At 37.4% G+C, this 12,604-nt stretch overlaps 1 long non-coding RNA gene across 1 annotated transcript in view; it reads left to right on the forward strand.

The window, feature by feature from the left end:
• Nucleotides 1-8,821, forward strand: part of LOC148127939 (uncharacterized) — a 149,553-nt gene extending 140,732 nt beyond the window's left edge. The window contains exons 2-3 of the long non-coding RNA XR_015741211.1: nt 5,993-6,058; nt 8,794-8,821. This is a non-coding gene — a long non-coding RNA (uncharacterized LOC148127939). The remainder of the gene's footprint in view (nt 1-5,992; nt 6,059-8,793) is intronic.
• The last annotated feature ends 3,783 nt before the right edge of the window (nt 8,822-12,604 follow it).

Consider the following 12,604-nt stretch of genomic DNA (forward strand, 5'->3'; position numbering starts at 1 on the left):
CCCACATTCAGACAATAAGGTCAGCAGAGCTGAGTCAGTATAGAACTCAGTTCTTGTGGCAGCCAATGTTATTATGCCAGCATACTTTTCTGCCAGGTCAAAGGCTAGTGATTCTGCTTTAATGTAGCCATCTGGCTGTGCTTTCTGCTTCTGCAGTTTTTAATGCAATCTCCATCAATAGCACTTTTGACATACAGACATAATTTTATTCAAAACCTTGCCTGATTATGTAGCCTCAGTATTTCACAGTGATTCCTACTGCTGTGCACTGTATCATAAAATAACATCCCCATTAAATTGACGGTTAAAGCTGAACACCTTTTGGTGTTGTAGACTTTTGTAAGAAAAACACATCTCATCTTGAAGCGCTGCCACAAAATGATACTTGGACTACAGGGAAGAAATGGTGGATGGAAGATGGCATTAAAAAGCAAAGTTGACAGCTGCAGCAGAATGAAGAGCAAGGAGAAGAGATGTGATCATCCACAATTGTTCCAGACAACTACTCCTCCTAAGACACCTCAAGATATTCAAACTGCAGTCAGTGCTTTGAAATGACATACTTACTTTTCTAATCACTGTTGGGAATGATTTGCTTCACAACTATTTAGGAATTTTTAGATTATCAATTTTATAGCACTGGGTGAGTTTTCCTCAGTCAAAGTTTTAACTACAAGTTTAACAACTTTAAAAAATTGGGAGGAAAATAAGCAGCAAAAACGTGATTCAAACTTTGAATTTCGAAAGTTACAAATGGATGAAGGGTGCAGATAAATTTGAAATAATATTTTGGAATATATATATTTTGGAATTAACTATAAAGATTCCTTCTAATGGGAAAGCACTTTTGTTTTCAAACATACTAAGATGACATTTCGAAAATTAGACATTAGAGAGAACTAGAAGGAATAGAATAGAATAGAATAGAATAGAATAGAATAGAATACTTCATTGGCCAAGTGTGATTGGACACACAAGGAATTTGTCTTGGTGTAAATACTCTCAGTATACATAAAGAAAAGGTACATTCGTTAAGAACCAAGAATTATAATGTACAACACTTAATGATAGTCATAGGGTACAATCAACAATCAAATCATACTAGGAAACAGTCAATATAAATTGTAAGGATACAAGCAACAAAGTTACAGTCCTACAATCACAAGTGGGAGCGGATGGGTGATAAGGAGTGATGAGAAGATTAATAGTAATAGTAGTGCACACTTTGTAAATAGTTGCACAGTGTTGAGGGAATTATTTGCTTAGCAGAGTGATGGCTTTCGGGGAAAAACTGTCTAGTTGTTCTGGTGTGCAGTGCTCTATAGTGTCATTTTGAGGGAAGGAGTTGAAACAGTTTATGTCCGGGATGTGAGGATCTGTAAATATTTTCACAGCCCACTTTTTGGCTCGTGCAGTATACAGGTCCTCAGTTGAAGGCAGGTGGGCAGTAATTGTTTTTTCTGCAGTCCTAATTATCCTCTAAAGTCTGTGTCTGTCCTGTTGGGTTGCAGAACCAAACCAGACAGTTATAGAGGTGCAGATGATAGACTCAATAATTCCTCTATAGAACTGTATCAGCTCCTTGGGCAGTTTGAGCTTTCTGAGTTGGCGCAGAAAGAACATTCTTTGTTGTGCTTTTTTGATGATGTTTTTGATGTTTGGTGGCCATTTTAGGTCATGTGATATAGTAGAACCTAGAAATTTGAATGTCTCTACTGTGGATACTGTGTTGTCTAGTATTGTAAGAGGTGGTAGTATGGGAGGGTTTCTTCTAAAGTCTACTACTATTTCTACGGTTTTGAGTGTGCTCAGTTCCAGATTGTTCCAGTTCCACCATGAGGCAAGTTGTATAACCTCCTGTCTGTATGCAGATTCATCATTGTCTCGAATGAGACCAATCACTGTTGTTTCATCAGCAAACTTCAGTATTTTAACAGATGGAACATTTGAGATGTAGTCATTGGTATATAGGGAGAAGAGAAGTGGAGATAGCACACAGCCTTGGCAGCCCCATGTGCTGATTGTACAGATATTGGAAGTGATTCTGCCTAGCTTCACCTGCTGCTTCCTGTCCATTAGGAAGCTTATGATCCACTTACAAGTGTGTTCAGTTACCATTAGTTGGTTTAATTTACTTAGAAGAGTGTCTGGAATGATGGTATTGAATGCTGAACTGAAGTCTATAAAGAGGACCTTTGCGTAGGTATTTGGAGAGTCAAGGTGTTGTAGGATGTAATGCAGAGTCATGTTAACAGCATCATCTGTTGATCTATTTGCTCGGTATGCAAACTGCATGGGATCTAACAGTGGATTCATGATGGTTTTCAGGTGGGACAGCACAAGCCTTTCAAAGATTTTCATAACTACAGATGTTAGAGAAACTGGTCTGTAGCCATTCAGTTCCTTGATGGAGGGCTTCTTTGGCACTGGGATGATGGTAGAACATTTGAAGCAGGAAGGAACAAAGCACATCTCTAGTGATCTATTGACGATTCAGGTGAAGATGGGGGCCAATTGGTCAGCAGAGACTTTTAAGCAAGAAGGAGTTATCTTGTCTGGCCCTGGTGCTTTTTTTGGCTTCTGTCTGTGTAATAGATATTGCACTTCTTTTTCTGTGATCACCAGAGGTTGTGAGAACAATGGATTGGGGCCAGTTGTAGGAGGCTTGGCTGTTGTTGGTGTGTTTGAGATGTAGGTTGTGGAGATAGGTGCCTGGAGTTTCTTTTCAAACCTGCAGTAAAACACATCCAGGTCATCTGCTAGTAGTTGATTTCCTTCTGCCTGGGAAGGAGGTTTGCTGAAGCAAGATTACGATTAAAGAAGAACACTTAAACTTGATTTATTTTATCAATGTTAGGTTTTCTCTAGTAAACCTTAATGGACTTTACCAATATCAATACTTTATGGATTTGTTAATAGATAAGAGATGGGATATGGGAAGGAAAGATTATTTACTCTGTTTTAGGATGTAACAAGTTACTAAAATTGTTTATATTTGTTGTGATGAATTTGAAAAGCACACACACACACAAACACACATTCTTTTCTCTTTCTTTTTTCTGTACCTTCTACTCTTTCTCTTACTGTTGTTATTATAATATTTAATAAAATTACTATAACAAAAAGAGAGGAATAATTCTGCATGGCAGAAAACAAAGAAGACAACAGAGGGAAAGGAAGTCTCTCTCTTACTGTCTGCCTCTTACTATTGTTCAGACAACATGAGAGGTCACTTTTCATCTCCTATCATGGATCATGGATAAATATGGACTCCTTCCTAGTGCTTCTTTTATTTCAGATGTCCATATTCACTTCCATCCTATTTCTAAGGGCTGTTTGTAGTACAGCTTTCAGAATTCCTCACATTTGGGGTGATGGGAATTGTAATTCAAGACTTCTGGAAGAAAACAGACTACCTATCACAGAATCTACTAAATACATGGAACAGGGTGTCATCAAATACAATTCTAGAAATCTTTCCACTCAATGGTAGCATGTGGTAACTTAGTTGTAACCTTTCCACAGAGATTTTGAAAGAATCCATGAAGCTCTAAATCTTTCCTTGGGTGCATCACGGTGCCCCCAGATAACTTCCTTACTATCCAATAATTTTACTAAAAATAAACAAGCATTTGCCATATGATCAAACAAAGCACCAACTTGTATTGTTATTTTTATGTCTAGGAATGCTTTTGGGTGTTTTAAAATATCAGGAATAGTGGTTGAGAGCATCCTATACCATGGAAGTCTATTTATGATAAAGCGATTTTCACCTTGCAAACCTATTGTGAATGCATTCACTATATTATTTCAAAATCCCAAATGTGTCTGCTGCCTAGAAGAATTCCTTACTGCTATGGCCAATAAAATGTAATATATTAAGGTGAACTAAAACACAATTGTGTGGAAGAGGAAAGACTGAAGAGGGACCTGGCAGAAAAAAAGTAAAAATACACCATTGACGCAAATATGAATGTTTTAGCTGTAAATTCCTCTTTTTTGCTTCATCTTATATTCCTGAAAGATGTCCGCTTCCACTTATGTGAATGAGACAAACAAAAATAAATGTCAAGTAAACAGAGAAAAATGAACGAATGAGTATGCATATCAGTGTGCACAAGAGAAAATCCACCACAATTTCCCAGTGACATTTCTTGCCTATTGACATGCAGGCTAAATCACAGGAGGTAATCCCCCCATGCACTGCCCATAAAATGATGATTTATATTCCTTGCTCACAAGGCAATTCTTGTGATATATAGGAGTACATGTATCAGTGTTTGTGCAAATATATCCACTACAGTTGATACATGGCTTATTTATTAGAAACAGATCTGCCATGTAACCATCTTTTAAAAACTGTCATTCTTCTTCATTTGGCACCTCCTTGCTTCAGCCAATTTTTCCATTTAGCAAATGATGTTGTTAAATGACACCAGGCTCCAAAATCATCTCACACATTCCGATTAAAAACTAACAAGCACTTATGGAGTGCTGTGCTTTTGTATCAGTCATATGATTTCACAAACTAGGAAAATGAAACACATGCTGGAAAGGTATGCTTCAGGAAAAGGGTTTGAGCAAATCTCAAACCAAATCTCAAAACCGATATAAAGGCAGCAAGAAAGTCCTTACAGGGTGGATCCCACCCCAATGACCTATTTATCAGCCACATGTTCAGTAAGAATGGGAAGCATTAAGGTGCAGGTTGAATTTATCCATGCAAAAGTGATATGGGGTGCAATCAGGAACCTCTTTTCTTTGGACCTGTTCTGAAGGCCCATTTCAATATGGGCTTGAGGTCTTTTCTCAGTGAGGTGGGCTGCACTTTCATTGACAAGGGATTCGCTGATTGTGAGCATGCATGCACCACTTTGGGGCTGAAATGCAGGTTCAAACAGGCATCTAATCGACTCAGGCAGCTCCGGTGAATACAGCAGGGTGGCACGGAACTCACCTGGACATCCTGGGCGGGGGAAAAGTTAGTTATTTAGGGAAAACATAGCACAAGGGTGGGTGGGTGGGCCCAGCCAGAGATCACAGCTAGGGATTCGCCCGAACCTCGCTGACCATCCAGCAGCCCATCACTGGGTCAAATTAACAAAAGGGGATTGGCAACCTATATAGTCTTGCTGATAATCTTAAGATGAGCTGTGCAGAGAGGATTAAGCTTTTCAATCATCTACTCATACTCATGCCCATTACACCAGTATTATTCCCTTCCAAGTATTGTCCATGTATAGTGGGGTGGCCTGAATTCCCTTCCCTTCTAAGTGATAAAAATGAATGGGCTATGTGCATTTCATGAGTTCTGAGATCAGCATGGAAATACTCCTTCCTTTTAAGTGTTTTTTTTTTTCTGGTGGGACCAGTCTATCAGGACAACCTGGTCTACCCAATCATGGGACAGAGTATACTGCTCTCACTTTCACCTTTCAGCCCCAATCCAGGAGCCTTTTCAGGCAGTCGCTTTCATGACAAACTATTTTTGTGTTGAATTTTACATTTTCCAACAAAGAAATAAAGGGAGACTAATATAGATCAATTTCAAGATATTTAGCTCTCATCAGCTAACTATACCCTTCTGGGAAAGAAATAAAGGGTTCAATTCCCAGAAGGGTATAGCTAGCTGATGAGAGCTAAATAGCTTGAAATAGTTCGATACTAATCTCCTTGTGAGGAATCATAGCATTTCTGAATCAATCCAAAATGAATAAAGGTCAACTCACCTTTCTTGGTCTGTTATAGCCTTCACATTCACATCTGTAAGATCAGGTAGGCTAGCATCAGGTAGGTACCATTAAAATGTTTGAGAACCCAGTCTATGTTTTATTGGTTCATATTCAAAAATCTCAGCTGTGTCTAATTTCTGCAGAAGGATTTCAGTGAATTGGTTCACAGCTTGAAGCACAAATACAGATGGTTCAGAGACAGGATTCTGTGGTTTCAGACTCTATTACAATGAAATGAAGTATCTTTTTGTGGCCTGGAGATCTCAGCTAAGTACATCTTTGGAATAAACACAGAATCTTTGGAAGAGTATGAAGCAAATAAAAAGGTAAAGGCCTTATGTCTGACTTAATGAATTTGAAAGGGCAAGACTGTCGGCAATAGACATGACATTAAGCAGAAACATGTGATAAACTATATCTGACAAGATAAGTTGAAATTCTGTTTGAGATACTTATTTAAATCAACAATTTGTTTTAGAGAACACTGAAAAATGAAAGAGAACCTAGCAACTAAAAATGAAGAAATAACTTCAAAGAGTGACTTAGTTCTGTTTTGGCAGTGATACAGCAGGAAACAATTATACTGGTTAAATAAAACATTCCAAATCAGACTTGCTGATTAACTGCTACTCATTTCCGCTTGCCATATATCCTGTTTAGAGTTTAAAAAAAATGCAAGAAAAATCCAAAGCAGCAGTTTGGATGTGGTGGTATTTGAACTATTCCTCTCCACTAAGCTGGATAGCAACTGTGAGAATTAGAAATGGTGCTACATATTAGTGTAAGCTGTTCTAGAAATTTGTTATTTGGGGGGAAGGACTAACATGTTGGGTCAAAAAACACCTTCAATAATGATGAATATGTGGGAAGCCCCCCTCTCCTAGAAGAATGAAATATTTTGAGGAATATTTAAAAAGGTGGGATATTACATTTCCCTAAATGACAAATGGAGAAACATGTCTCCCTGCCCCCAAGTAGAAACTGAGGAGGCAGCTTTTAGAAATGTAATTTGGTAATCCATTCAAGACAGGATATTCTGAAACAAAGGCAGAATGGTAAGGATTACAAACGGCCCCTCACTCAAGGTCCAAAACAGGATTAAAGCTATTAAGCCACAATAGGAATTGTCCAACAGTCTTTTAGAACACAAACCCCTTCTTTGCACCATCCCACAGCAGTCCAAACTTCATCCCTGGGAGATCAAATTAGCTCAGAGAAGTGCCTAGGATTTACATTTAATATTTTGCCTATAGAGCCAGCTATGACCCCTACATAACCCCCAGATGACCCCATAGAAATCTGACAACGGCCAATAGAATATTAAAGGACATGTTCTTGCACAGGAACAGTAAACTCAAATACAAAACCCAAAGAAGGTATAAAAACTACCCACTCTCAACTCCATTTAGTCAGCTGCACCAGAACCCTAAATGTTGGTGATTCTGTTCATCATTAAACCATCTTTCCAATCAGCCTTCATGTTTCCAGTGTCTTTCTCCTATCTTGGAACTGAACCAGATGGATACTTCTTCCAACAAATGATTGTTATGAACTGGGCATAAAAGTAAAATGTCTTTAAGGAAAGCTCTCAGAGTTTGAGCACTCTGATTCCCTAAAATGATAAATTAATTTGCATGACCATTCCATGAATGATATGGATGGCAGCGGTTCATGAGTAGCCACGTGAACATGTCAGCCTCAAATGAATGGAAGTTGACAGATTTGTGGAATAAAAAAATGAAGAAAATAAGCAGAATCATGATTGCGTTTCTCAGGGCAATGAATTCTCTATAGTTGTAAGTGACAACCTTTGCTAATTTTCAAAAGAGGCTGGAAGGGTAAGAAGAGGCTGAGGTCAGTATAGAAGAGAGAAGCTACGGCTAAAATATGCGATACCCAGGACACTTAGGGTCTTTTGAATTGAGGCCAGATGTTAACTCATAGCCAGTACAATTGCTGCAGTTTGTATTTAGGGCAAGTGGAAAGAAAAATAGATCATTATTTCTTCATAAAATCTCTGTTATTGGCTGTAAATCACCATCATTTTCTCACCCCCGCTGTTTAGCTACAGGCACAACCAAAAGTTTTCCCTTCGAATTTAGGCTGCTATATTGAAGTTCAAAGCCAAGCCTCCCATTATTTTTTATAAAAACCAAAATGCTGAAAAATTAGATTGATGATGCTTTAGCAGATGTGACCATAAAATTTATTTTGCAGTAAGATTAGGATACTTTTGGATGATGGGAATGCAGTTGTGAGAATGGAAGCTAGTTGAAAATTTCCTGAAAAAGCCATTTAAGACATTTACAAAGCCCCTTACCACCGGCCCATTTCCTAACCAAATATGTGTAAAAGAACCACATTCTATCCATTGTCAACAGTTCCTTCTTTGTAAGAATTTTCAGATTAAATTCTTTTTTATTAAACTGAACGGAAACTATAGGAAAAAGCAGATCGTTAAAAAGAAATGCCTGGCACCGGTTGTATAACTTAATTATTTTTCATCTTTATTATTTTTATAAATAGGATGACAAACTTCTTCCTCCTATTTTTCCTTGTAAGGTGGGATGGGTTGAGTGAAACTGGAACTATCGTCTTGTTTTTAGCCTGGTAACTTAACCTCTAGAACATAATAGACCATAAATTATTCTTGTCATTTAGTCTTATTTTACTTGCAAGTTTTAATGTTCAGAATCTTATCTAGTTGCTTGAGAACAGCTTCCTTCTAGGAGGCATCCCCTTAGCCTTTGTGTTTGTATGTGATAATATAAAAAGGTCAACAACATGGAGGCATATCTATTAAAGGAGCAGTCTTAGTTTCTAGATTTCCTTGTTTGTGAAACAAGATAATAATTGGGCTAAAATTATCAGGTTATTTGACTAAAAAGATGAAGTATTTACAACATTTCATTTGTCGAGATTGAAAACTCTGAGAAAAATGTGTTCCTTTTCAAACCAATTTTATGCTTGTTGTAGTAGAGGAATAGCAGCAAATGTTGCAGAATAGTGATATTTGGGCTTACTAACATTAGTAAGACAACTTTCTTTTATTTATCTCCAGGTTGTCAGAAAACAGCAGCAACCAATAATATGGAACTTAGAGGAGGAAAAGAGGCAAGGCAGTTGAACCTGTTTCACATACATCTTCTTCTACGTGTTGAATGAAAATCCTCCTTCATAATAATCAGCCCTATAAACCACCTGCCTATATTAGTGTCATTTATCTTACTTATTTAATTTACTGCATATCCCATTTCTTAATCTTTGCTATGTTCTGAATATGAACGATAATTCTCTGCCCTTTGGGTTCTTTACTTCATGAAAATCCAGGCTTGCATGCATAAAAAAAAACATGCTTCCCCCAAACAACCCACCCCACCCCACTTAAATTGGATATAAACTTGCAGTAAACAACATTTGCATATGTGCTACACTAGATGAATAAAATAATATATATTTTATTGGCACAGAAGAGTTTGAAACAACAAAGAACTAAATGCCAGGAGGTTACAATTTCCAGTGATCTCTGTCTCAAACAAACCCAATAATAATAAAAATAAAAAATACATCTTCTTCCGTTCTCTTCCACACTCATATTGTTAGGAACCATTAAAAATATTACTATCATAATCATTTACTACACTGGTATGTATCCATAATCTATTCAGAATCCTAGCACATGGCAAAAGATATACATCAATTTAAAATATTCACAATAAACAAGTATATGAATAAACCATCCATAATAAGGAATTAAACTAATACTTTGTAAAAATATCAAATAAAATAAGCCAGATAAACAGCAACACCATTATGATCAAATATTAAACCTGAATGGCATCATCTTAGCAACTGCTATCTAGGAGAGCTCATTTTTCAATAACTTTTGAAAAGAAATTTTAAAAAGTTCAAGTCTGTTTTCTAAGGGGAGATACTATTTCAAAGAACAGGTGCCATGACTGAGAAGCAGTACCTCTGATGCTCTATATCCCTAACTTCATGTAAGTATCTTCTATCAATGACCTCCCAGACTCCTGCACATTTCAGATGTCTTGAAACTACCAATGAAAGCTAAATTTACATCAAATGCCACCTATGCATCAAGGCAACCCTGCCTGCTTAAACACAAACAAAAGCCTAGCTGATATGGTTAAAAATTCAGATACATTATTTTACCTATGTCCATCATGTTCTCCTAAGCTAAATAAATTGAGTACCCTAGCTGGCAGAGTTGAAAGAATAGAATCACTCATTCACTCAATAGAAGAACGCTTAGCAACACGTTTTGAAACAACTATACAAGCAAGCCTAATCTCTCTTGGAAAAAAAAATACAGCACAGATAAGTGATTACCTATCAGCTCAAAATCAAATCCCACAACAACCACAACCACTACCTCAACTACAATCACAACTACAACCAAAAAATAACCCCCAAACCCCAGCCACAAGCAATTACTATCCCATCAAATAATTCCACAAATAATATCCCCTTACTCATCAAAGACATCATGGAACGTGAACAGAAATGTCCAAGTGCCATCTTATTTGGTCTCAAAGACACCAATGAATCAGACGACATCACCAAAGTTTGTGATATCATAAGCAACTCAAATACAACAAACATCTCTCCTGAAGATACCATTGAAATAACCAGAAATGGCCCTGAGTTCAAATACAATGACGGCTCTGTGACCCAAGATTTTGTAGAGCTGTATGCAAAAATGAGTCCAGCAAACACATATCCATTCATACAATAAACCCCTTTGCAAAAACCATTCCCAAACTTCGCTCAAGACCAGACTTATCCATACTGCAAAGAATCCGCTCCTGTGAACTCCTCACAGAACTCAAAAACCGTCTAGACAATGGAGAAAAGAATCTATACATTGACTACCATGCTGATTGCATCAAAAGAAAGTCACACAATCCACAACTCCACATCCAACCCCACCCCATCCAATCCAACATCACTCAAAACTAGGCATGCACGCCCCTAACTACCTTTATTCCAACCACAACTGGCCTTAAATGCAAGCTACTCAATGCAAGAAGCCTTGTAAATAAAATACCTGAATTTCTCCTCTTACTAAATATGGCTAAATTCGACATTATATTTGTCTGTGAAACATGGCTCAACGCATCTCTCCCTGACTCCATTATCACAGTAATAGACTATCATGTTTACTGATCAGATCGTGAAATCCATAGAGAAGGTGGTGTTTCTATCTTCTATAAAAAGTCCCCACTTCTAAAAAATATCCAAGTTACCCAGGAGCTTGCTATTCCTGAGACCATTGTCTGTGAACTGTCCTTAAATATCACATTTTGGTTCTTACTATGTTACAGAGTCCCTGATTATGACATCGAACATGCAAACAAGCTAAATATCCTACTAACATGGGCAGCATCCTGCCCCCTTTTATCTTTCTTGATGATTTCAATCTACCTCATATTAAGTGGACCCTTAGCAAATGTACAACTGAATCCACACATGCAACCTTCTACAATGCATTAACAAATCCGGGACTAGAACAACTAGTAACCAACAACACTAGACTTAACAACTGCCTCAATCTCATCTTCTGCAATAGTTTGAATTCAATTTACAGAATACAAATTAAAGAACCCTTTTCCAACAGTGACCACAACATGATTGACTTTTGTCTCAACATACATGCAGACAAAAATCATCACAACAACAGAATCCCCAATTAAAACTTCAAAAAAGGCAACTGTGATCTTATAAACAATGTTCTCTCATCCCTTGATTGGCAATTTCTATTCACTGGATGCAATACTGTAGGAGACCATTACAACATATTTTTACTTGAAGTCAAAAGAGTCATCAAACTATATGTACCAATAACAACTCCCAAGACCAGAAAAAACAAATTACCCATAACAATAAGGAAGCTTCAATGCAAAAGGAAATCACTTTGGCAGAAAAACAAATCTGGTCATGTTGCCAACTTCAAAAGCTGATACAAAAATTTATGCCCCCAGATAAAGACTGAATGCACCAATTATCACATTAAACAAGAAGAAAACCTTCTATGCTCCAATTCCATCCCCACTTTCTACATTTTTGTAAACAACAAACTAAAAGACTCAAGGTCGACCCCACCCCTGAAAGGACCTAATGGTAAAGACTGCAATGACAACACCATTAAAGCCAACCTCTTTAACACATTCTTTGGCTCACTATTTGTAAACAGCAATGGATTATGCCCAGTATTTCCTAGTTGAAACACAGACAATGATCTAATACGTATCAATTTTACAGAAGACAATGTTGAAAAAGCACTATGGAATCTAAAACCATCTCTATCTATTGGATTGGATGGAATATGTGCCTACTTCTTAAAAAAGCTATCCATTGCCATAGTGGGATCTCTAAGCATAATCTTTGAAAAATCTTTCAGGACCAGCTCCTTGCCAAAACTATGGTCACAAGCCATGGTCATCCCCATCTTCAGAAAGGGAGACCCCAGCCTAGTTGAAAATTACAGACCAATCTCTTTATGCCGCGTCACCTGTAAAGTCATGGAATCAATTATTAACCAATCCATCATCCTCCTCTTAGAAACAAACAGCCTACTCTCTAATAAACAATTTGGTTTCAGGAAAAAACTATCCTGTAATCTGCAACTCTTACACTGCAAAAACATATGGACTACACAATTCGATCAGGGCAAAGCAATAGATGCAACCTACATAGACTTCTGTAAAGCCTTTGATTCAGTGGTACATGACAAACTATTCCTAAAACTAAAATCTTATGGTATCTTTGGACAACTGCATAACTGGGTAGAAGCATTCCTGCCAAACAGACAACAAATGGTCAAAATTGGAAGTGTCCTATCAAATTCT

This window comes from Pseudonaja textilis, chromosome 1 (assembly GCF_049901715.1).
Source record: "Pseudonaja textilis isolate UNSWEBS1 chromosome 1, rPseTex1.2, whole genome shotgun sequence".
Lineage (NCBI taxonomy): Eukaryota > Metazoa > Chordata > Lepidosauria > Squamata > Elapidae > Pseudonaja > Pseudonaja textilis.